At 43.6% G+C, this 25,021-nt stretch overlaps 1 long non-coding RNA gene across 4 annotated transcripts; it reads left to right on the forward strand.

Moving 5' to 3' along the window:
- The first annotated feature begins 4,667 nt into the window (after nucleotides 1-4,667).
- LOC135322420 (uncharacterized) lies at nucleotides 4,668-25,015 on the forward strand. 4 transcript variants are annotated; one of them, XR_010382986.1, is made up of 6 exons: nucleotides 4,668-4,717; nucleotides 13,976-14,123; nucleotides 16,131-16,325; nucleotides 17,098-17,384; nucleotides 19,942-20,055; nucleotides 24,997-25,015. It is a non-coding gene; the product is annotated as an uncharacterized LOC135322420 (long non-coding RNA). The 4 variants fall into 4 exon arrangements; XR_010382985.1 differs by lacking the exon at nucleotides 4,668-4,717 and adding an exon at nucleotides 8,956-9,818; XR_010382984.1 differs by lacking the exon at nucleotides 4,668-4,717 and having other exon boundaries at nucleotides 13,477-14,123.
- The last annotated feature ends 6 nt before the right edge of the window (nucleotides 25,016-25,021 follow it).

Below are 25,021 nucleotides of genomic sequence, written 5' to 3' on the forward strand. Positions count from 1 at the left end.
ACTGCTCTTGCTTTGGGCAGAAACCCATCCCCAAATTGACTGCTCCACCTCCACCAGCCAGGATGGGGCCGTCGGGATACCTGGGTGGGATCAGAGTGGTGGCCTGGCCTGGGCGGGCCTGCCCTGGGCCTCCCTGTGTTACCTTTGGGTCTCTCTGGCCAAAAGTCCAGAGGCGCCTTGGGTGAGACATGACCCAGCGCTGGCAGCGTTGGTAAAGCCCCTCGCTGCGGGCTTTCCGGGGTCTGTGGCCTCGGGATATTGGGATGCAGCAGAACGTGACTCTGTCTCCAATCAAGTGAGCTGAGTAGGGACTTCTCTACAGAGTGGGTGCCTGGTGACTTTAGTTCCAAGTTCTGTTGGGCTCTATTGCTGGGGAAATGAGATCACTTCCTGGGGTCCACTTACCCAAGCTTCCTCCTGACACATAGCTCCCCAAGGATCTTTCTGGGCTGCCGATCTATCATTTCTCAATCCATGCCATGTCCACACACAGTGACACCAACTCAGCCCCCCTCATAGCCCTGGGGAGGCCTGGATGCAGCCAGTGCTGCAGCTCTGAAGATACAGCTGGGTTCAGACATGGCTCCCCCCACTCAACAGTGCTATCACCATGGAAAAGCCACGTGCCTCTCAGGGTCTCCCCAATCTCCCGTCAGCACAGTGGGGACCATTCTGGCCCCTGCTTCCTAGAGAAGCCATCCTGTCTCTAGACCTAGAAACACCTAATGCATCTGTCACCCCCATGGGCTGGCATCACAGGGAGCTCGTGCACAGACTTAGCAAAGGAATGACCCCACAGAGGGCTGGCGGAGCACAGAGAAGATGCCACACAGGCCTGGGTCTGCCCTGAGGTCTGGAGAAAGTCACTTTCCTTATTGCTTGCTTCCCAGCTCCCAGTCGTGCGACTAAATTTAAATACAACTCTGACGTCGTCAGCTCTGGCAAACAACCTCCTAGGTCTTTCTGTCATGTTGACATACAGGCCCAGTGTCTGATCTCGGCCTCTGTGGTGGACTGCCCCACAATGTCTTCATACTTTTTGCCTTCAGTTCCCACGCCCTTTTGTGATCCCCACACCCTCCCCTGGAGGATGGATGGACTTTGAGACCAGGTTCTGACATGCAGACTGACTTGTGAAAATGTGCGTGAGTTCCACTCCTTCCCAGCTCCAGTTTTCCTTCTCTCTGTCTCTGTCTCTCAGTGCCTCTCTCTCTGTCTTTTCTCTCTGTTTCTCTGTCTCCCCTGCTTCTCTGTGTTTCAGTCTGTCTGTCTCTTTTCCGGTATGTATGTGTGTATATATTTATGTGTATATGTGTGTATTTATGTGTGTGTATTGTTCGGGCCCAGGGCAGGTCACTTCTGAAAATCCCTTGATGATATATTGATTATTTTGAATTCATGTTACTAAAGAAAAATTATCTTTGAAAATTGTGCAAGCACTTTGGTGGAATCTTCTCTAAGGACCAGCACTGGTGGGGAAGTGATGTTCCTGTGGCACTTTGATGTATCCTGTACCTTGTTCTGCCGGAGAGGAGCGTCCATTTGCTCTTCCCTCCAGGGGACCTCCTGGGGCCTCTGCCTGCTCACGTTGTCACCAGGGCTGGTTGTCACCGGGCTAAAGACCTGCCAGTGTGATGGTGGCCAATGCTATCTCTGCAGTCTGTCCATCTGCCTATGTCCTCACCTTACAGGTCGAGCATCTCTAGCACACACTGGCCACCTGCACTGCCTCTCGTTGGAACTGCCTGTGTGTGTTTTGTTTCTTTTCAGAACACTGGGCTTCAAGAGGTTTTTGCACCACAGCGATGTGAAGCTTTTCTCCGACCTTGGGTCATGAGGAAAGCTTTTTCCAGGCTGTGGTTTTTCTTTCCATCTGTCTTTCTTGGCCTTTGTTTTCTGCTTTAGTTTGGTTTTATTTTGCCACAAGAAGAGCTAAGCATCTCCCTTCTGGCTCTGGTTTCACACTTAGAACAGCAGTGCCTACCACGAGATTATGCACAGAGTTACCAAAAGGGCTTCATTTGGTACGTCTCATCTTTAATCCATCTGGATTTCCCTCTCAAAATACAAAAATGCTAATTCACATGAAAACAAACAAACAAAAAATTCACCCGTCCCTACTTAAGATATGAGGGCAGCGAGAAAAAAAAGCCACCTTTTATATGATTTCATTGATAGGGAACACCCAGGATAGGTTAAGACATAGAGAGAAAGGGGATTAGTGCTTCTCATTGGCTGGGGGTGGTAGGATGTGGGGTGCGCTTTGTATACAAGCTTTTATTTTGAGGAAGGCAATTGTCTAAACCAGTGGTGTTGGTCTCACAACATTTTTAATGCACTTAATGCTCCTTAAAATTGCACAATTTAAAATGGGAAAAGGCTAAACTTTATTCTTGTAAACTTAAAACAAAAATAGAATATACTATAATAGAAAAGAAAAATATCTGACTCCATAGAAGATCTGTCCTTTTGGCTTTAACCCTGTGCCCTATTTTCTAGGCTTAATCTTACTAGCTCTGCACCTTTTGTAAAACAGTGTTGCCTTTAGCCTGAAATATACAGGAAAGCCTATTTTCAAGTCTTTGGTCTTTAAGGATATTAACACTTTTGCACTTATATAAAGACAGCAAGTTGCAGAATAGAAAATAACTTTTGCTTTGTTAGAGGTTTTACAGAGGCCCTATGACCTGGTCTACTTTGACAGCTGCAGACCAAGATAATGGCAGACTAATATCTTGGAGAACCATCTTCCCCAAGTCAGACTTCAGGCTCCTTTTCTAGTAAATAGGGGAGGGGCTGTGGTTGGTTGTTGCAAACTTCTTGGTGTCGGATTTCTTTGTCCTTTGAATCCTTTGCAGCTGTCCACGTGAATCAGATCACCGTGTTCCTGTAACACCTACAACAAAACAAACTTTTTCTATTCTGCAACTTGTTATCTTTATAAGAGTGCAAAAGTGTTAATATCCTTAAAGGTCAGAGTTTTGAGAATAGGATCTTCTGTTTATTTCAGCCTAAAGGCAACATTGTTTTACAAAAGTTGCAGAGCTAGCAAGACTAAGCCTAGAAAACACGGCAGAGGGTTAAAGGAAAGGAAAAGATCCAATATGGAGTCAGATTTGTTCTTCTCTATTACAGTGCCTTTGGGTGAGAGCTAAGAGGATGACTCCTGGGTGGGTCCTCTACAGTCCCAGGCTGCAGTTCAGGCAGGGTCCCTGCCAGATTCACCATGACTTTGGACCTGATCTCCCACAGAGAAAGTGACAATTATTGGATTAAAATTACCTGTCAAAATCCCTTCAATTGCCTGTAAACTATACCACAGCAGGGGATGTCTCATTGGCCAGTTAACTGCCAGTCTCCCCTGATGCAAGGGACCAGGGTCACGGCGGGATCCATGGTGGCCTGGACAGTGCACATTCCTACTTTTCTCTCCAGCCTTGGCTTCCTAAAATTGATGCTTTGAAAGCTCCCGTCCCTCTTCCCTCTGGCCTGGTGTGAATGAACAAGATACCTGCACCCACCTGGGCTGAGGCCAGGCCACGCACACAGCCCCATGCACACAGCCCACCATCTGCTGTCTACCCCTGGGCTCAAGTGCACCCTCTGAACTCCCCCACCCCAAAGGTCCGCGTGCCTAGTGCCTCCGCCCTAGGGGTCCAGATCACCATCAGGACCATCAACCACCCAAGGCCCACAGGCCATTGGCTGGCAGCCTGGGATCACCCTGACCCATCGGGTCAGATGAGACACAGGGTGCGGGGATCAGGGTGCCAGGGCGGGAATTGGAACCTCTTTCAGCCCAGCCTGCCTCGCCCTGTAGCCTCAGACACTAACTATGAAGGTGCACACTAGGCTGGATCCCCCGCTGGTGGCAGTAGTCATCATTACTGGAGCTCAGATTTCCCCACCCCAACCACAGGGTTAGGGGTGAGGGAGTGAGCTTAGGGTAGGGGTGCACTCAGAGTGAAGGGGATCCCATGGTGAGGGGGTATAGGTTGAGGAGTGTGGGGCCGCTCAGATTGGAACTGACCTGGCTGAGAGGTGAGGAGTATAGTTTCAGGATTTTGGGGGTCCTGTGGTGAGGCATGAGGGTGTAGGGGCCATAGGTTAGGACCAAGCAGGACGGAGTGTCAGGGCACAGACCTCGGTGTGAGGAGAAGAAGCCCTGTCTTTAAGGTCTGGTGGGAGACTGGGCCTGGCCAGGGGTGGGAGGGTAGTAACAGGGAGGGGAAGGTGAGCAGGGGAAGTGGGGCTGGTGGGGTGTGGCCTGGCCCAGGGCAGTCGTGGTTCTAGTTCAGTGCCAGGACCCAGTCGGTGGCGGGGTGAAGGCTCTGGGGATGGAGACCCGGCGGGACGAGCAGGAGGGGCACCACCTGGCTCCTCCCGGCCCCAGTGGCCAGGTCTGGTAAAGCAGGAGACCCATCCGAGCAGTTTGCGCTGCAGGAGGGAGGAGGAGGAGTAGGGGCGCGCACGCGCTGACGGACAGATGCGCGGACGCCGGAACCCGCCCAGAACGAGTGGAAGCTGGCGGCAGCCGGTTGCTCCTGGACCAGCTCCTGGAAGAGGAATACGGCCTGGGGTCTGGGCCGCCGCTTGCCCTTGGTTTGGCTGCCGCTGCCGGGCAGTTAAGGGGGCGCTGGTGGGGGCGCGCTGCTCGAAGCCGGCGGGTGACGCCTGGGCTGTGCGACTGAGGAGGCGCACAGGGAGGGGTGCGGAGGTGAGGTCACGGCCGCGCGTCCCGTTAGGACCCTGAGGCGGTTCCCAGCCGCCGCTGTGGTTAGTGGTAACCCCGCTATTAGTAGTTCCTGAACCCCGCGTTTTTGCCGCCGCTTATACCCGGGTTTAGGAGAGCAGGTACTGCCCCGGGAGGTGGGAGGGCACCGGACGGCTCCGAAGCATCTCTGACTGGCCCTCAGACCATGACCTGCTCCCGGGAGGCCGGTGCGGTGCGGTCGCGGGGCCTCGGATGCAATGGGGGCTGCCCCATGAGAGCCCCTGGATTTGCTCCCATCTTCCCCGCGGCCTGACCTTGGGGGCGGCCTCTAAATCCCCAGGTTCTTGTGACTCAGGTTACAGGTCAGGCTGCCCCTGGGAGGTGGGCGCAGTGTGATCAGTGTGCTGGGATGGCTGCAGCAACAGCGGGAAATGGTCGCAAACCCCGCGCTTTCACAGGGCAGCCCCAGTACCGCCATCGCAGCCGCCGCCATTCCCTGACAGCACAGCACCTGCCTTCCAGGAGCAGGCTGGCCTGTAACCTGAGTTCCACGAATCTGGGGCAGCAGAGGCCAATCTCAGGCCATGCGCTGTGGAGTTTGAAGCCAATCCACGGGCTCTCATGGGCAGACCCCATAACCCGCCACTGCCTTCGACCACACCGCGCCCTCCTTCCAGAAGCAGGATGACCTGCGGACCGTGCCTGGAGCAGCAAAAGCCGAGCCCTGGACAGGCCGTGGGAGAGAAGGGGGCAAGTCGACCAGCCTGCCAGGTCGCTGCCCATCTCCCTGCCGCTGCCCCAGGTTCGTGGATCACTTGTTTTCAAGTCAGTGGGTTCCTGAGAGGCAGGAGCGGTGCAGTAAGGAGGCGGGGTCTGCGGGGAGGGGTGCTGCCCCAAGGGGATCAGGTGGACTTGCTCCCATCTCCCCCAGGGCCAGATCTGTGGACGGCCTCTGCTGCCCCAGGTTCACAGGACGCATGTCATGTCAGTCTGTCCCTGGGAGGAGTGCTCAGTGCCCTCGGGGCAGCCTCAGTGGCTGACAATGATTTTGGAAGTGGGCTCTAGCCCAGCATAACTAACTCTCCTTTCTTTTCTTGCTTCCTCAGTTGGTGGCTGTATAGGCTTTTTCATTATAGGTTATTGCTGGATAATGAACATAGGTTTCTCTGCTATACAGAAGAAACTTTATTTAAAATCTATTTTTATATATAGCGGCTAACATTTGTAAATCTCAAACTCCCAAATATATCCCTTGCCATCCCCTTTCCCTGGTAACCTTAAGATTGTTGACTAAGTCTGCAAGTCTGTTTCTGTTTTGTAGATGAGTTCACAGTGTCTTTTTCTCTATTTTTTTAGATTGCACATATGAGTGATATCATTTGGTATTTTTCTGTTTCTGGCTGCTTTCACTTAGAATGACGATCTCTAGCTCCACCCATGTTGCTGCAAATGGTTTTATTTTGTCCTATTCATGGTAGAGTAATATTCCAGTCTATAAATATGCCACAACTTCTTTATCCAGTCATCTGTTGCTACATTTAGCTTGCCTCCATGTCTCGGCTACTGTATACAGTGATGCTATGAATACTGGGGTGCAGGTATCTTTTCACATTGGAGTTCTTTCCAGTTATATACCCAGATGTGGGATTTCTGGGTCATAGGGTAAGTATACTTTTAGTTTTTTGAGGGATTTCCATGCTTTCCATAATGACTACACCAAACTGGATTCCCACCAGCAGTGTAAGAGGGTACCCTTCCCTCTACAGCCTCTCTAGCATTTATCATTCATGAACTTCTGAGCGATGGCCATTCTGACTGGTGTGAGCTGATATCTCATTGTAGTTTTGATATGAATCTCTCTGTTTGTTAGTGATATCGAGCATTTTTTCATGTGCCTATTGGCCATTTGTGTCTTCATTGGAGAAATGCTTGTTTAGGTCTTCTGCCTATGTTTGGATTGAGTTGTTTGTTTTTTTGTTTTTAAGTTGTATGAGCTGTTTATATATTCTGAAAATTAAGGCTTTTTTGTTAGTCGTATCATTTGCAAATATTTTCTCCCATTCGTAGGTTGTTGTTTCCTTTTGTTTTACTTATGGTTGCCTATGCTGTGAAGAAATTTATGAGTTTAATTACGTCCCTTTTGTTTTTTTCTCTTATTTCCATTGCCTGGGTAGATTGCCCTAGGAGAACATTGCTAAGATTTATGTCAGATAATGTTTTGCGTATGTTTTCTTTTAGGAGATTTATCATGTCTTGTCCATCTGCATCTTAAGCCTGTACTCTAGATCTGTGCTTCAGTTTTGAATTTTGAGCTTCTTAGAGAACACCTACTCTTAGCTCATATGTCAGATTCAACATGTCTAAAGCTGATTTCATAATCATTTTTCTTGCAGCGTATCCATTTATTCAGTGGCATAATCATTCTTCTAGTCTTGAATACCCAAAGGCTTGGAATGGTCTTTGATTTATATTTCTCTCACCACCCTCCACATATTCTTGGCTTCTGGAACTGTATGTTTTTGGTTTCAAATGTCTATTCTGATTGCTGATACTCTGATGAAGAGCGTTCATCCCTGATACAAGAATTTTTCCTTCTGCTGAATTCTTGGATATTCTCTCCCCTCCTTTCAGTCAACCTTCAGTTTTGACCCTCCAACATCTAGAGTCAAGTCAAAGACTTACCACAACCAGATCTCAGCCAGGTAGTCTCGACCCTTAATCACTTTGGCCTTACCTTATTTGTTCCAACCATTATGTGACTTAGCCTCCTAGGGTAACCTGTGCCTTATTAAAATCCAAGAGTCACCAGTCTTTTCCTATCCAGTCCTCAGTTAAAACAGATTAGAATTGCCCTGAGAACTAGTTGGAGCCCCATCCCCTTCATTGATTCTTCCCTATTTACTCCAAATACTTCTAGCTCCTCTTTGTATTTCTGCACTGTTCATGATCGGTAGCCTGTAATCTAGTCTTTGAGTACTGACTTGGTACCATTGCCGGTTGGTTTCCAATGTGTCTCCTCACTTAGCTGGTAACTGGAGAAGACTCCATTGTTCAGCCTCCTTTATACCCTCACCCTGCTTAGCATCGGGCAATAGCAGGCATCCAGGCAGTGCTAACCTACTTTATTCGCAGGGGTGGTGGTTTGGAGTATAGCTAATAACTATTAATTCAGTGTTGCAATTAAAAAAGAAAGCCAAGAAAATCCATAAAACTTTATCTCCATGTTCAGTTTAGCGCTTTACCTCAACAGTTTTCTTAACTCTGTGTTTATATTCACATAGTGTTCAGTGCTTTTACAGTTCCCTGAGGCAAGCAGGTGAGTTGTCATTATGTTTGACTTTCACTTTACATTTCATATTGGATATATTTGTGCAATGACAAAACCTTCTTTTATAAGTAAACAGCCGGAAGCCCAGAGAGACTAACAGCCTAACCCAGGGTCACCTGGTTAGTGTTTGGCACAGGCCAGGACCGCGGTTCACATCTTCCAGCTGCTCCTCTTCCAGTGCCTTTTCATTCCAGTGCTGGGAAATGTAGCCCCATCAGCCAAACGGCCAAGTCCATTGCTGCCCCTTTACCTGCCAGTGATGGCAGTGCTACAAAACGTGGCAAAGGAAAGGTCAGAAATAGGAGTGATAAAAGACATGGAAGTGCTGGAAATGGATCCTCAGCCTCTTCCTCCCTTTTTGAGCACCTCACAAGTGTCCCTCTCTGACACTGCTGTTCATTGATTATAACACAGTCTTTAAAATCAGACTGATCTTTTGTAGTACATGCTTTTATCCTGGTCCCTTTCCTGCTAGTAGTCACCGTCATGGGCAGAAAGTGCCTGACTGTGCTCTGTTTGTCACTTAGGTGGGAGGGGAAGTGGGAGATGAAGCGGGTTGAAATGAAGCCGAGCTTTTTACAGCTCTGTTGTTCTAGGACCAGAGCAGTTCCACTCCTGCTTTCATCACCTCTCCACCTCTGAGTCCCAGCCACCCACTCCTGCCTGCTTCCCCACATGCCACTTCCTGGGGGAGGACAGTGTGGTTGGCAATGCCCCCTCCACCCTCCGCCTTCCGCCCTGGGAGGTGCAGGAGTCTGCTTCAACTTTTGAGCTGTTTTGGTAGTTGGGCTTTTCCAGCCTTTCTAGGCATCTGCTTTCCAGCTCTGGGAAATTGGAGATGTAACTTAACCATACAAGTCCTATACTAATGTATTCAGTGGCATTAATGCGATGTTGTCTTTAAGGTGTTCTGGGACTGGATAGGAGGTTTTTAACACAGGATGCTTCACATCCAATTCTAAAGGCCTACAGGATGCAGGTGTAATTCAAGTTCTTACATGGCTGTAAGGCAGACATGGACATTATTTTATAATATGACCATATGTTCATAGATTACGGTTAGTCCGCCGGCTCTGTATCTAATAAAAGTTTAAATTCCAAACGCTTGAAGAAAATTTGCGGACCATGTCTTTTTGCCTGTAACTAGTTGCAAAAACTGAAATCAAGACTCTACCACAAGCCAGTGTTTCCCAGTAGAGAAACCCTCTACTTTTACAACCTCTAAGTAATTCAGTGGTTCTTTGGGTGAGATGAGGGATGCCAGAGTATTTTGTTGGGACACTAGAGTGGCATGACAAGTATTCTGGGACTGGTTACAGTTGAATCTCTGCTTCCTATATCCTGGACTGATTACAGAGTCAATGTTAGTGCGTTAACCAGCTTCTGAATGCAAGGGTAGCTAGGAAGACAACAGAGAAAATAGAAGGATATAAAGTAATGGAGAGACTTCAGAGCAGTACAAATGTTGACTTTGACACCACCAGCTGCTGACGTGAACTTGGCAGGAATTTGTGAGAAATGGTGGGTGTCACTGCAAGCAGGAGAGTCCTGCAGCTTTTGGGGTGAACAGGCAAAGGGGAGAGCAGATATGGTGACCACTCGGGGGCTGATTATTTGTGTCCTGAATGTGAAAATGTCTGGTCTCCTGTTCAATTTTGCAGCCACAACTTCACGTGACTCAGGGCATTATTTCCACCAGATACCATAAAAACATAAACAACCTCTGTTTCCCAAAGTGTTTGTTCTCGATCTGAGATGATTGTCCTGTGGTGGGAGGTAAGTGGGCGGTGGGTCCTATTACATCACTCCCTTTCACTAAAAGTCTACCTCGCTGCTTTTCACCCTACTGCTAGGGGTGCTGCCATTCTGTTACACCTAGACCTATAAGACAGGCTTACCTGAATCCTCACGTGAAGAGGGATAGTTATGTGCAGTTTTAAATAATTGCTTGGGTCATGTGGTCCTTTGTTCCCTCCATTGGAAATCACTATTCCAGAGCAAATAGTATGAATCTATATAAACTATATTGTTTGTAAGATGTCTTCAGAAGTTTTGCAGTAGGTTTAAATATTTGCTTGGTGATGGCCTCTTGATTGTTTGAAGGAGGCAACCCTCACTAGGGGCTTTGTTGGCTCCCTTAGATTTCCCTTACTGGCAGTAGAGTGTTCGTAGGCAGAGTTAGAAAGTTAACTGGGCTGAGAAGCCGAATTTGCCCGCAGCTGGGAATTGGTAGAAGAGTCAGTTATGGAAGGAAGGCTTTAGGATTATCTGGTAGCAGAGTTGTGGGATCCAAGCCCTGGGAAACCTCAGCTTTTGTAGAGTATGTTCTGTAACAATAGGCTATTGGATAATTTTAACACTTGTTATGGGATGTAGATTTGGGGAAAGACTTAAAAGTGAAAGAACCTTAAAAAAGAATCTCCAAATATTTTAAAGAAAACAGTACTCAGAATGAGAGCTTTCCTGGAAAAGACTAGTTCTTCACTTCACAGGGGAAGCAGGGAGAAAGTGTAACTGCACTTACGGTAACTTAAAAGGTAAACCTTACCCTCCCACTTAGCTGTTTCCTGGTGTAAGTTCATATTCCACATCTGTAGTTTTAGACATGATGTGTCATTTTCTGGTACTCCATTCTGCTTCTGAGTGAGAGACTGACGCAAAGTCACATAGCAATTGAAAAATTGCACAAAAGTCTTTATTGTTAAAAATGTAGGTATGTGGCAGAGTGCTGCATTTGCAAATGAATTTCAGTGCAGAGAACACTTAAAAGAATGCGGTGTTATTTCTTTTTTTATTCCTTTAAGCCTTTGAATAGGTTTTCTTTGCAGAGATACTGGAGTACATCAGAACAAGCAGGAACTAAAAATAGCTTTAAGAAAGCACCAGTATAGATGTTGTTTATAGTATGGTATCTGTCTTAAAGTTAACTCTTTAAAGCAGGAAGTTGTAACTCTCAATTTCTTAAGCAAATAAAAAAAAATTCTTGACTCTTAATGACATACTTTGTGGGGTGAAGCCGATTTTGCTTCCATTCTGAGCATTGAAAGGCCTTCAAGGATATTTCTACCAGTCCTCAATATTTTATTTTCCTTCTGTTGTGAACTTGTTATTAAACTTGAAGGAGATATAAATATCATTAACTTGCTACATATGTAGATATTTAGTGTTACATAGTCAGAAAGTTTGTGTACATCACACGTATCTACATAATTCCCCAGGTTCCAACAGTGTTCCTGATAAAAGAATGGTGGGAAATGGCATTATGGGGATATGTCTTACAGTACACAGTGTTTCCCCTGTTCCCTCTACCAGATCTGGATGTTCTTTCATCTTTCGGCTTCTAGAATTTCTACCTCTTTTTCTTAAGACAGGTGTAACTCATCCCCCTGCTCACACAAATATGCGTACACACACACACACACACACACACACAATGTGCCGTAGGGAGTAGCGTGCACCATCCCATTCTCTGACTCCAGCTCTGATCCCACACACTGGAGGCAGTGTCTTGCACGAATTCATTTGTAAGTTCCTTTTTAAAACTCGAGTGGTCGGGAAATAGGACTGATATCCTCATCTAGTAGGCAAGCCCTCAAGGATAACTTCTATGGTTAATGCCAGGGTATCTTAATGTTTGAGTACCTGGGTTTCATGTCTTCCTGTACCACCTGTGTGACCCATGATTCCCACAGTTCTGTCTCCCGTTAGACTTTTTCTCTCAAACTCTGGACTCTTATAATATTCTGTTGATTTGGCATCTTCACTTGGAACTCTGATATCTTAAAACCAACATGTGTAAAAACTGAGCTCTTGGTCCTCCTACCCCCCAAACTGGTTCTTTATGCAGCCTCCCCCATTCAGTTAGTGGAAACTTAATCCTTCCAGCTGCTTGGGTCAAAAATCTTGGAGTTATTCTGACTTTCACTGACATACCACATGAATTCTGTCAATAGATCTGGTTTGACACTGCCTTTAAAACATATCCAGAGCCCAGCCACTTCTCACCATGGCTCCTGCTTCCACTGCTGCTTCCCTGCCCTGAGCCACTGTCCTCTCCTCCTGCATAGCCCTTCTCAGTAGCTTCCCACCTTTCATCTCTGACCCGTTTGCACTATTCTCACCCCGCAGTCAAGTGAGCCTTGAAAACCTAAGTTAGATTGTGTCGTCCTTCTGCAGTGCCTCCCCATTTCACTCCGGGTAAAAGCCACAGTCCTTACAATGTCCTCCAAGGCCATACAGGATCTGCACTGACCCTTCTCCGCAGCTCCAGCCGTGCCCCCATTCTGGAACATGCGAGGTCACGCTGGCCTTGGTGATGGTTATTCTGTCCTCCTGGGACTTCTCACCTCCTAGTCTTAATTCTAACCTCAGTTCACAGTGTGCCCTGCTCTGGTATTTAATACAACATCACCCTCATCCTATACCCTCAACTCTCTTTACTTTGCCCTTTTTACTTTTTTCCATGGTTCCTCTTTCCTAGCATGCCACCTCCTCTGCTGCTCTGTTGTGTGTATTGTCATCTCCACCCCCCACCCCAGCTAGACTCCAACCAAGCTCCGTGAGGACAGGACTTTTGTTTTGTTTATTGATCTTTTCCAAGTGCCTAGAGTAGTCCTGGGTACATTGTAGGGCGTCAAAAATTATTTGCTGAATAAATTAAAAGGCTATTTTAAAAATGAATCATCCTTTCATTAACAGGTGAGGAAAGGAAGCTGCATGAAGGAAAATGGTGCAGTAAATAATGATATTTGCCTGTTGTACTATGTATGATATATATATATATGTGTTTTAGTCTTAATTTGGTAACTCAGTTTCTTAATTTAATAGCTGTATTAAGGTGTAATTTACAGGCCATACAATTCACATATTATAATTGTACAAGTCAGCCATTTTAACTATTTCTAGAGTTGTGCAACTGTGTCCTCATAAAGTCCCCTTGTGTCCATCCATATGCAGTTCGCCCTCCCCTCAGTGGCACCCTGATTTTATTTGTTTTTGTTTTTTTGGCAATCACATCTGAAAAGAATAATTTACACAGCAGTACTAATATAGCTTTGCACTTTTAGAAATGACACACTTAAATATGAAATCAGGAGTCATTGCTGAATGTAGGCAGCAGTATCAGACATCGGTGAGAAGAATGGACTTGAGTGTCAGACTGGCTGCGATATTACCCAGCTCCACCATTTACCAAGTTACCCAAATTATTTTCTGTCTCAAGCTCTATGTCTGTTATATGGGTGTAATAATAGCAGCTTACAGAGTTGTGAGGATTAAGCAAACAGGGAAACAAAATTTAGTATAGTGGCCAGCTTATGTTATTACCTAAGAAATAGCCTTGCAGGCAGAGAGCAATATTCAAATCAGTTTCTAAAGTATGTGTAAAATATGACCCAGTTCCTGCCTGGTTTGTAAACACGTATGCCTACTGCAGAATGTAAAAGCAGGCTAATTTCCAACAGAAAAGATCATTTCTCAGCATTTCTTTCAAAGGTAGTTGCAAAATAATTTTTACTAAATTTTCTGTGCCCATCTCTGACAGAGCTTTGACACCAGGGAGGTAATTATCTACATTTTTGTTAAAATGATGCTGACCATCAGGAAGTGTTCCGAATTATATTTTAGCCTTTATGTTGGGAAATATTGTGAAACTTCTTCTAAATTAATGGGGGAGGGGCATTCATTGTAGCTCTTGTAGCCTGATAAGGCTTCTCTAAATTATCTTTTTTTAAATTTTAATTAAAGTAATTAATTAATTTTTTGCAGGGGGTGGTAATTATGTTTTTATTTATTTTATTTTTATAAGAAGTTCTGGGGATTGAACCCAGGCCCTTGTGCATGCTAAGAATATGATCTTTCACTTGAGCTATACCCCCCTAAATTATCTTTAATAAGGTCTTTTTCTCTGTTTTGTTATTTTCTTTTATGTACAGATGCACAAAGCAGGGTCATCAGAAGCCTCTCAATTCCAAAGATGATTATAGTGAAAAACATTGCACAGTGACAGTGAATCCTTGGAATATGAAGAAAGATTGTAAAGTCCTGAATGAATTAAGAAGGAATTGTTACATTAACTTACATGTAACCATGGCTCTCTTACCTTTATTTTTCACTTTATAATGAAAATATTCCTCACCCGTCAAGGTTGCTTTGTTAGATATAGGGAATATCTAAAGCCTTTTCTGGAAGTTTTTTAAATAAATAAGAGCAGGTAATTTATCAGAAGTGTGAATGGTGTAATCTGCTCTGTCTAGTATGGTAGCCACCAGCAACATGTGACTATTGTGAAATGAGATGTTCTATAAGTGGAAAATACATAATAGATTTTCAAGACTTCGTACAACAATAATAATGTAAAATATTTATTAAAAGTTTTCAAAGTGTTAATCACACTTTTGAAATGATAGTATATTGGATATTTTGGGATAAATATAATTATTCCTGGAATTAAGTACACTTGTTCCTTTTTATTGTCTAAATGGGATTACTGGAAAATTGTGACTTGCACTATGTTTCTATTGACAGTGCTGGCTTCTAACTTATTGCAAATAATATGAAAAAAACTTTGATTAAGTATTTTATAATTGAGTAGTTGATTTCCATCATATTATTTTCAGGTGTACAACACAGAGGCTCAACATCTTTATATATTATATTCCATTTAATGTCACCATAAAATAATGGCTATATTTCCCTGTGCTGTATGATACAGCCCTATAACCTATCCATTTTATACATAGTACTTTTTACCTCTCAATCCCTTACCCCCTTCCTGCCTCCCTCTCCTCCTTCTCCCCATTGGTAACCACCAGTCTGTTCTGTGTACCTGTGAGTCTATTTCTGTTTTATTATAGTAATTAATTTGTTTTATTTTTTAGATATACATATAAGTTAATAAATAGAATATTTGTTTTTCTTTCTCTGACATATTTCACTTAGCATAATACCCTGTAGGTCCATCCATGTTATTGCAAAAGACATTATTTAATTTTTTAATGGCTGAGCAGTATTCCATTGTGTGTGTGTGTTCATGTGTATATATGTGTGTGTATATGCGTGTATATATGTAAATATACATATATATATAATATACCACAACTTCTTTATCCAGTCATCTGCCAGTGAACATTTGGGTTGTTTCAGTGTGTTGGCTATTGTAAATAGTGCTGCTGTGAACACTGGGGTGCATGTGTCTTTTTGAATTATATTTTTCTCCAGACATATACCCATGAATGGGATTGCTGGATCACACGGAAGTATATTTTCAGTTTTTTAAGGAAACTCTATACTGTCCTCCATGGTGGCTGCAACATTTACATTCCCACCAACCGAGTAGGAGGGTTCCTTTTTCTCTTAAAAGGTCAAAAATTCTCTACATTTATATACTTTCCTTACAGTTTAGGACACAATTTGGCAAAAGCCAGATAGAATTTAATAGGAGTAAATACAGTATTTTTTCAAATGTCCATGCATTATGGATAGATATGTTATTGATGAGTTGGTTCCCTATTTTTGTAGATGCAGAAGTTTTTATAGCTTCACAGACATTTCAGTCTTGCAGAAAGAAAAATGTCTTTGCATTTTGCTGAACTTGTCCGGGTGGCTTTATCGAATTTGGTCCAGGCCTGCAGAGGTGAATACACATCCAAACCTGAACCATTTGAATGTCTGCAAGATTTTAAGAGTCTAGAATGTCAGATCTGGACTATAACTCTGGTGAATGACATCAGTGAGTGGACTCAAGAAAACTCCATTTGAGTGCAAAGCCTTTCATAAGCCAAAAAAGGCTTTGAAATTGTGGCAAAGCCAGAGACTTTTGTGCACCACATATGGCCACAAACCCATGGGGACAACCACAGGCCTTCTGGAGTGCCAAGGGAATTCCATGTGAGGAGTCCAGCACTCACAGGAATCCAACAAGTCCCTGCCAGCCAGAGCACCTTCATTGCTACTGTGGTATTTTGAGCAAATGTCTTTTCTTCAGGTTCAAATTGGTTTGTTGTTTTCTTTTTAATAAAAGGAAATCAAACAACTTCTTGTTCCCTTGGTGAAAGTAAAAGCCTAACATTTTCTGATTTCTTTTGACAGAGAAAACTTGAGCCTATGAATCTAAACTCATCTGTGATGGTCTGCAGCTGGGAGCAAGCAGATCAGTGTCAGTCCCTTTGCAGCCGTTGGCTGGGAGCCTGCATGTTCCCTGGAATGATATTTGAAACATGTCACCCTAGCCGTGCCTTCGCTCTGGACTGGGAGGCGAGTCAGTCAGAATCTGCATTATGGAATGTATGTTTCAGATCCAAAGCTAGGAGATCTTTTTTAATAGCCAGAGAATGTAGTCATAAATATATCTATTAATGTATTTATGCAAGAACAATTTTAAAGTTTTTTTATTATAAAAGTTTCCCCCAAAATTGAAAATGAAAGAACATTGGAATTAAAATCCAATGGAATTAAAAACAGTGGAATTAAAAATCATCTGTACCTTAGTTATACATAAAGAATCTTAAAATCCTTCTAAACATTTTTTTGTTCAAATGTAGATATTTTCCCTTCCAAAAATGAAAATTATTATTTCACATTTTTTCTTTTTCCTTTTATTATATATTCCATATTAATAAATATAATTCTTTTAAATCCCTTTTAATGGCTGTTTAACATTATATTGAACAGATATGTAAATAGTCCTAGGTTTAAGAAATTTAAAAAATTGTCATTACAATGCCCCTGCAAAGAATTTTTTCGTGTTTCTATTTTTAGTTACTAATTTGGACTAAAAGTTAACAAGTTTACTTTTCTTCATCTAAAACATTGGTTATTTTATGAATGAATTGTAAGGATTTTAAATAACTTTTCAGTAATTTCAACAAAGAAATTAACTTTAAGGCAAAAATGTATGATGGTTTGCAAATCTATTTTCATTATATCTTCACTTTTACCAGTGTCATATCTGTGTGTGTTTGCACAAGTGCTTTAACTACCAGCAATGTAAGAAAAATCTGTGTACTAAAAATGTGAAAATAGTTTCCTGGTTTGTGTTTTCATTCTCCCAATATAGGTTTTGGATGACAAGCTTGTATTTGCAAATGTACACACCCTGTGGGAGGTGCTCTGTACATACGCTGAGATACTGTACATAAAATTGCCTCTGAATCCCAATCATCTGAAAACCGTGTCCTCAGCCTTTGATACCTTCAGCTGTTTTATGAAAGTCCTCCAAGTGGATGAAAGTATCAACAACCGGAACAAGAGTTTTTCATTGCCCTATTTGAGAAGAGCTGCGTGAACGACTTTTATATTCAGGATAGAGATACATTCATCAATCCAACCACCAGGAGCCTCACTGTAAGTCTAAACCGAGTTTAGCTGCTGTCTTGGGGGTGATTTAGAACCTGCTGTTGAATTATAACTGATTTGGTTTTGTTGGTTTGGTTTGGTTTTTAAAAGCTGCCCATAAAAATGAAAAAAGAGAAAGAAAAGAAATATGCCTACAGATTCCTGTTAGGATAGTAAACAGTGGCTGGTTATTTACCCTGTATAAACCACACGCTTTCTTAGAATCTATTTAGGTTTACTTCATCCTTTCTCAGATCAAGTATCAAGTAAGGGACAGTTTTAAAAAAAAATTCAGGATTAACTGGCTTGTGAGCTCCGGGATCTGCAAGGCAGCTTTCCCTTCCCATGGTGTAAGTCAAATGGCAGAAATGAAATAAAGCACTTCATGTATCCTCCGGTGTTAACAGGAAAAGGTGAGTCTTCTTGACCTTGTTACTTCCTGGGTAAAATGAAGATAATATGTCAGGAGTCGACAAGCCCATTTAGGGCAGGAACCATGTTGTCTTGTTCACTGCTGAATCCCAGGCACCAGGAAGGCTGAGTTTAACAAGTGGGTGAATGAATGAACTGTAGTTCCCCCAGAGTTACCATGTGGGGCAGTGTGGATTAGCAGCTAAGAGCATAGACTCGAGAGTTGAGGGTACAGCTCAAGTGATGGGGCGCATGCTTAGCACGCATAAAGTCCTGGGTTCAGCCCCCAACACCTCCTCTAAAATAGACAAATAACCCTAATTACCTCCCCACCCCCCACCAGAATTACCTTATTATCTCCCTGCCACCAAAAAAAAAAAAATAAAATGTAGAAGTGGCCAAGAGCATAGACTCAGGCTGGAACACTTGTGCTGGTTTCTCGCTGTCTACCTTGTAAAAGTCATTTAGCCTCTGTGTTTATCAAGTTCCTCATCAATAAAATGGGGATAATAATAGTACCCACCTCGTAGAGATGCTATGGGGATTAATGAATCTGCTTGAATTTTAGAACAGCCTTGGCTAATAGTAAGTACTATGCATTTGCCAGCTCTTTTCATAATTACTGACAGATGTTATTATCAACCAAAGAAGTATTAGTTCTTTGTAAGGGAAATGCATGTTAGACCATTTCATTTATCATTTTCTGTAATTCAGGCTTTTTCCCTCTGAAATACCATTTTCTGTCTGTGCACTAGTAAATCACAGGGCTTTCCAAATTTCATCTGTCTGAGTTCTTGTCATGATGACAATACTGCAGAGTTTTGACATTTTTTAGGGACTCCATCTGAGATGACAGCAACCCCTCAAATTCAGAAGCACTTCTCTAACTGACAACATCTCGCATGAAATGCAGTTTGTAAAATGTAAGAGCTTCAGACGCTAAATGATGCCATAAATGCAAAGATGTTATATCTAAGCTCTTTAAATAAATCCTGTCATTGAAATAAAGGAAATACTATATTATAGCGCTCTATGACTTTGTTACCTTGCTATCCGTTTATCTGACTCTCTAAGACAAAAGAAAGCAAAGACTGAGATTGATCATTACTACTGTGTGGTACACGTATTTGTGGATGAAGACCATACTGAAATGCACTGTCTAAGATACTAAAATGGACACTAAACAGCTGCTTGATGCACATGCATGAACAGAAAAGGGAGCTGGTTGCAGGGAGCAGACACTGAGCTTCCTGGATCAGAGACTCAGCATAGCAGTCCAGCCCAGCAGTCCACATGTTTTATATTTATATCCCAGCAAAATTAGCAGTGAGAGTCTGAAATGAACTTTGGGGACACTTGCAAACAGCTGTCATGATTACTAATGTGGGACACCAGGATTCTACAGTGTTTAGTTGGCATCTGCACACAACCATTTCTTTTCCACTAAAGCCTGTTGTAATTGCTGGTTCCACATCCAGGCTGAGGAATCATCTCATGTGGTGTTTAGGAGGGAGGTAAGTGGAGTCAGGACCCATGCTAAGACTGGGTGGGTAATAATCTGGTTCTAGTACAGGAGAAAGGAAAGTAGGTCAGGTGGGAAGGAGAATGACTGGATTTAAATTTTGTTTCTTGAGTAAGCTAAATATATAACATCATGTCAAGTTTCTTTATTGTTTATATTCCATGTACTGTCACCGAATAACTACTGAATTGTGGGGACAAAAAAGCCTGGGTTTTAGAATTGACCCTGCCCCTAAACAGCCAGAGTCCAGGTTCCTCTGGGTGTCCAAGGAGGGGGCTGCTGCCTCCACTGAAGCAGTTTGGGCACTTGGGTGGCGTAGTTTTTTTTTGCTGTGGAAGACTGGCCCGGTTGTAGGACATTAAGCATCTGCAAGGCCCTCACCAGGTACCCACGGTGGTCCCAGGACTGTAACATCCAAGTGTTCCTTTCCAGACACGTTTGCAAATGACCCTCAAGGGGTTAGTATTAATCCTCGGTGAGAATTATGAAAAATTATATGGTACCTCCATCCCTTCTAGCAAAGGAGGGCCCCTTATTTACAAATGACCACAAAGTGTTAGCACCACATTTTATTAGCAGAACATGTGAACACGTGGTGACAGTGACGCTCACCTGTTTGCTTCTGCTTCCCAGTGCAACTTCAGCCTCCATCAGAGGACCTCAGCTGCCCAGCGAACAGGGCCTTCTGTACAGGGAATGTGCTCCTCCTCGAAGCATAGACAAGAAGCAGCCCTTAGATCTCATCAGGTGAGCTGTTGTGGAGAGCACTCCAGTGGGAAGGGCTCAGGGTTGCCCTCATGGCTTCTGAGTGTGACAGTCCTCCAAGAGTGTTACCAACCAGGAAGCTCACAGGAGCTCTGAGCTTTGTTGCCCCAAGTTTTTACTTGGGACTTTATTACAAAGACATGATTTATTGGGTCACTACTGACATGGCTACCCCAAACACTAACTGTAAGTCAAAGCCCTAACATTTGAGCCCCTACCTCTCCTGATGGTCAGTCACTTGTCACAAAGCTCAAAGCCCCACTCCTCTAATCACATGGTTGGTGTCTCTGGCTGGCCAGTCCCCATCCTGAGTTATCTCATGAACACAAGCCATCCAAGGGTCCACCACGAATAGTAAAGACACTCCTATCTTGGGAAATTTCAAGGCTTTAGGGGTTGCCGTCCAGGAACTGGGAACAAAGACCTACCAAATTCTTCATTAAACAGGAGTAAATGTTAGGTTTCACTTAAATTATAAAATAAGAGAAGTATTCTCACTGCTTAGCTCTATCTGCTGTTCGACACCGTTTCACTATACCACGTGACTGTAATGTCGCGCTCAGCATGTGTATTCTCAGAGCATCAGCGCCGGCTGCTCCCCGGGAGCTTATGCTGTTTGTGCAAGGCTGCTGGGAGGAGGGAGGCCAAGGACAATTGAGCAAACAAAAATGATCGGGCTAATAAGTAAACAATTTCAGATTGAAATGAAGGAAATAATACAGTGTTGAGATGGGAGACTTGGGGGAAATGGAGTCAAGAAAGCTATCTTTGAGAAGGTTACATGTGAGCTGAGATGGTGATAAGGAGGCTGGTCTTTGAGGATCTGGGATAAGTCACCCCAGGAATAGAGGCAGCTTGTCCATTGCCCCGAGGCACAAATGTGCTCAGCAGGTTTGAGGAGATCCTGGAGCCAACGCTGGTGAGAGTGATGAGACGCGAGGTTTAGAAGGGCATCAGGAGCACGGAAAGTAGTGTAGACTCTAAGTGCAGTGAGAAGCAGTCATGATAGTTTAAGCACTAAGGTAATTTTCTCTCACAATTTGCAAAGATAATGTGGAGAATGAATTGCAGGGACCCAGGAAGCAGGGAGGCCTGGTCGGAGGCTCTTGGAGTGGGCCAGATGAGAGATGGTGGGAGCCAGGGAGAATGCGTTTGGGGAGTGGAGCTGACAGGATGCAGTTATGGGCTGGCTGTGGATGGTGAGGAGAAGAGAAGGGTCAAGGTAGCCCCAGGTCGGCCTGGAGCCAGGTGCCTGATCTTCCTAATCTCAGTGCCCCATTCAGATGCCCACCTACTTGGGCAAACCTCTTAACCTTCCAAGTGAGGGTTTTAAATCACTGAAGTCTTTTTGTTTGTTTCACATTTTATGGAAAGATTCAAACACGTACAGAAGTAGAGAGAACAGCACAGCCAGCCTGTCTGTATCAGTCACCCATCTCCAGAATTATCAACTCAGACTCACTGTTGTTGCAACTTTCATCTCCACCTCTTCCCCTCCCCCACTTCGGGATCATTTTGAAGGCAATCCTACGTAGCTTAACCTTTCATTAGTGAAATGACAAGGTCTCTTTCAAATACAATTGGAATATTCAATTTTTTTAGGGTTACAAAATAATTCCCTGATTGTCACAAAAATACACTTTTAAGCAGTTTTGGGGTTGAAATCAGGATCCAGACTAAGTTCACACATTGCAGCTAGCATATCTCTCAAGTGGGTTCTAATCTATAATTTTCCTGTTTCTCATTTTCCTTGAAATTGCTGAGGGATTTCTCTATTTCCTGTTTGGTTGATTTCATTCTCCCCTGTGGTTAGACTTATTTCTCCATCCTATGTATTGGCTTTAGCTAAGTGATTTGATCCTCCCCTAAAAGCTTGATCTGAACGAGGTTCAAATTTGTGCAAGAATATTTGTTATATGAAGTTTTGTACTCCTGTCATAAGGTACATAATGTCCAGTTGACTCTCTTTTTTGTGATGACAGCAGCCAATAATGATTGTCACCCGGGATCATTATTTCATAAGGGATTTTATTTCATGTGGTCATACTCTAATTTCCTCCCACAATTATCAGCAGGATCACAGTCATGAAGAGGCACTTTCTCATTAACTCGTATTATCCTGTAGAACAGTTTTAAAAGAGGAAGTTTATATATTTGTAAATATTTAAAGTTGATACATTTTTCTATTGTTTCTAATGTTTTTTTCTAATGGAGGTACTGAAGATTGAATCTAGGACCTTATGCTTGCTGAGCACACACTCTGCCACTGAGAGTACCCCATCCCCCTTGAGATTCATATTTATATGATATATTCCTTCTGTTATTTTTGTTTTATGTTATACAGAATTTGATGGCAGGGCAATGGGTTTGATGGCTATTTAATCATTCTTTATGGGATTTTGGGGTTGGTGTGTGTGTTTGTGTTTGTAAAGAAAACAATTTTCCCACTATTTTAAGTATGTTTTGTGAAGGAAATTATGTTGATCTGTTCCCTTCTCCTGGTCCATGTATTCCCTTGTTGCTTCCCACTAGTGGCCCCTTGAGCTCTGTGACAAGACTAGCATGTCGTTAATCCAGGTTGAAGGAGATCTGAAGAGATTTATTCAAGGAGATGAAATTTGTAGACAATGAATTGGAAAGTATTGAGAAAGTTATTCATTAGGAGAAGGTATGGGGTTGAATTGTTAAGCGCAGAGAAATCTAAGCTATGAACCACCAAGACAATTATTAACTCCAGGAAAAACAAAGTAGGGAATAAAAAAGTAAGCCTAGCAGACAACTTGCTACAGCTGTGAACAGTCTGTACAGAGTCCTAATAATGTAAAGCAAGGATACTGAGCTGATCAAAATTATAATGTATTTGTATCAAAAGGTTGGAAGAATGAAGGTTTGGGTGTGTAGAGGAGATGTGGTTTGAAAGAGAGCTTAATATTCATTTTCCAAAATAGAAAGTTAAATAGGTGATACATAAAGCTGAAAAAGTCAGTAGGCTGTGTTACAAGGATATTAGTCAGAAATAGGGAGTTTTTATTCCAAGAGTCAGCAGTAGGAGCTGAACATTGTTGCTTCTGACCAGGAAATGGGGTGGTTGTTGGGAACTGCTCCTTTTTACAATCGGTGTTCGAGAACTGTTTGACTCTTTAATGAATGTATGGTATAAGTTTGATAAAAAGAAATCAAAGCTGAATTTTGAAAAATTGATGTTAAGAATTGGGGTGTTTTTGACAGAGAGAGATAACAATCAGACAAAACTACATTTGAAGGGATCCTCATTATTTCTAGCCTTTCAGCAATGACTAGGGGGCAGACATCTGTTTAAGGTTCAAAAATTCTTTCTGACATTCTTGCCGACATGTAACCTTTGGAAGTAATGAACTCTCCGTCATTGTAAATATGCAGGCAGAAGCTGCCTGACCAGCTCTCTAACTGTAGCAGGGTGTGTTTACCATTGGCCAGTTGGAGCAAGCAACTTCTAACATTCTTTCAGTTTTGAATGTGGCATTTTCAGGATGGACAGTTGATAAGAATGTATTACAAAAAGCTTAACAAGAAAGAGTCCAAGACATCTCAAACCCATTGCCAGGGTTTTCTCTGCCAGACACCATCCTGAGCCTGCCATCTGTGAGCCAGGCCACAAAGACCAGTCACATGAGAATGAACACACTTTGTCCCTCCTATCTGATTTGGCATCGGGCTCAGCCATTTTCCCCATGGAATGGTCCACGCCCAGGTCTCTGACGATGGAGCTGGTCTCACAGCAGCCCTGTGAGCGCTGGTCCAGCCCTAGGGGTTCCTGCGTGAAGTTTCTCAGGACTCCAGGCTGTTCTCAGAGCTGAGTCCCCCCTAGGCTAGGCCGTCGGAGCTCATCTCAGCTCCAGACTGAGCCGGAAGCTTCCGAGAGAACTCAGAGCTGAGGAAAGTCACAGGTTTTACCCAGCACTGCCGCGTCAGCAGTGCTCCAGCTGAGGGAAGTATCAGCAGCAGCAAACACACCTGAGCCGCCGCCTCATTGTTCCGCCTCATCCCTAAGCCCTCTGTGTCTGCCTGTCTGTGTCTGTCTCCCTTTCAGGACCAGCCTGGCACCGCTTCGTGCCCTGCCTCCTTTCTTCTAATCTTGCCTCCCTGGCCTGTTCCGTCTACTCCAGATTAACTGAGTAACATTGAAGGGTTTTTGAAACCTAGGAACAGCCGACGTGCTAGATACAAAGAATACAGGGCAGTTCCTTACTCAGCCACATCCCTCCTGCCCTCTCCCATTCCCACATGAGTTTTATAAATATTTTGTCAGAGAGACATTGCACTCCCAGTTGTTATCATTATCAGCCATTTCCTTATTATCTGTGGTTTACGTTGCATTTGCTCCAGGGAAGTTCCCGAGATAAGGCAGACGCAGATGACTGAGCCAGTAGTTGAAGTCCACTTGTGTCAAGCCTGTTAAGAATGATCTTTGGTGGGATTTGTTGAATGTGCCAGACTGTCCAGTGAGTGGTGATGATCCCCTGCATCTGCTCCGGAGTCGGCCTCGTCCCCTCCTTTGCTCTGTTCTCATTTATCTCTCTTCAGCAGGTGAACCAGTGATCTGTATTTCTATGATACGTAAAATACTTCTTATTTCACGGTAGAATTTGGGGGCTGCTGTGAAAACGCATATGTTTTAAGTGTGAATTGAGTCAGAGGTTTAAACTTAAAGCCCCCTTGATTTAGAATCAGAAATTAGTATGATGGAAGGAGGGTATAACTCAGTGGTAGAGTGAATGCCTAGCATGCATGAGGTACTGGGTTCAATCCCCAATGCCTCCATTTAAAAAACAAATAAACCTAATTATGCCCCACCAAAAAACAAAGAAAAAAGAAATTAACATGAGGATGAAGCTACAGAGTGAATATGTGTTTCTTCTGAAACTACCTTCTGTCTTTCTGCAGGAAATTCTACGGAGAGAAGGTGGGA

Source organism: Camelus dromedarius, chromosome 11, assembly GCF_036321535.1.
Source record: "Camelus dromedarius isolate mCamDro1 chromosome 11, mCamDro1.pat, whole genome shotgun sequence".
In the NCBI taxonomy this organism is placed as follows: Eukaryota; Metazoa; Chordata; class Mammalia; order Artiodactyla; family Camelidae; genus Camelus; species Camelus dromedarius.